The following is a 1,313-nucleotide window of genomic DNA, read 5'->3' as shown; positions in this document are numbered from 1 at the left end:
CTATCCCCAGCCGCGAATCGGCCCCCCGAAACCGAGCCCTTGAGCCCCACGAATCGGCCCCCCCGAAACCGAGCCCTCTAGGAAACGCTCGCGGCTCTTAACGCCCGAGGTTTTTCTCAACCTTATTAATTTCTGGGTTTTTTTCCTTCTTCTTTCCTGTTTTTTTTTTGTTTTTTTGTGTGTTTTGTTTTTTTTTAAATTAATTTATTTATAGATATATTTAAAAAAAGCAATAGTCCTTTGGTCCCTAAACTCTAAGGAATGATATGACTCTGAAACAAGTAATCCTATGTCCCTGTGCCAGTGACAAGCAGGGGGAAGCGCGTGTCCCGCCGCCCTGCTCCATGGGATATATATATATATATACTTATTTATATATATCTTCTATAAGTCCAACATCCTTTGATCCTTTTTTTTTTCCCCCCCGACGTGGGGAAAAAGAAAACCTTGCCGTTTGTCTTTTTTCCAAACAAGCATCCTCCAGGTGAAGCGCCCGAGGCTGGTCCCGTCCCACCGGCTTTGGTTTAAGAATCCGTTTGGAGCCTCTTTTCCTCGTTTCTCCTGGGAAATCGGTAGCAGCAAATGAGTGCTTTAAAAAAAAAAACAAACAAAAAACCAACAAAAAACCAAGGTAGATCATATCCCGGGCGCCCGGGGCCGTGGTCCTTTCTCCCGGCAAGTGATTCGGTGAGTCCCGGCGAGCGGCCGGCAGCGAATCTCAGCCCTGGCGCCGCATCGCTCTCCTCCTTCCTTGTCTTCCTCGCTCTCTCGTTCCCGTTAAGTAACAAACAAGACCGGTTTGGGAAAAAAAATCAAAAAAGAAAAGCTACGACCAGAATGGCTCTCTTCTTCGCCATTTTCTCCATCACCTTCTCCTCCTCTTCCTCCTCCTCCTCCTCTTCTTCCTCCTCCTCTTCCTCCTCCGGGATGTGTTGCAAAGAAAGAGAGTTACGGGTTTGGATACTGCACTTGGGGAAGGGGAAAGTCGTCAGACACCGCGGGACGCCCGACCTGCAAAACAGCGAAGGGGCCGTCAGCCTGTGTCCTGGGGGACGGAGGGAAGGAAGGACGGAGAGAGGGACGGAGGGAAGGGCCCAAATCCCGGTTTGAAACACACACGCGCAGGCTGTCCCGGGCGCAGAGACCCCCGCACACACTCGAGGACGTTTTTGGAGAAAACACGGCACCTGCGATGCCTTAGGTGAGCCGAACCCCACCGCCAGGTCCCCTGGGGCACCGCAGCGGGGCGCAGCAGGGCCAGGCCCCCTCGCCCCCCCCCGCTTCCCTCTCCGCAGGGCCAGGGTGAGCAGGGG

Source organism: Pygoscelis adeliae, unplaced genomic scaffold (assembly GCF_000699105.1).
Source record: "Pygoscelis adeliae isolate BGI_AS28 unplaced genomic scaffold, ASM69910v1 Scaffold303, whole genome shotgun sequence".
Taxonomy (NCBI): domain Eukaryota; kingdom Metazoa; phylum Chordata; class Aves; order Sphenisciformes; family Spheniscidae; genus Pygoscelis; species Pygoscelis adeliae.
The sequence above is the reverse complement of the archived record's forward strand: the minus strand, read 5'-3'. Positions refer to the sequence as shown.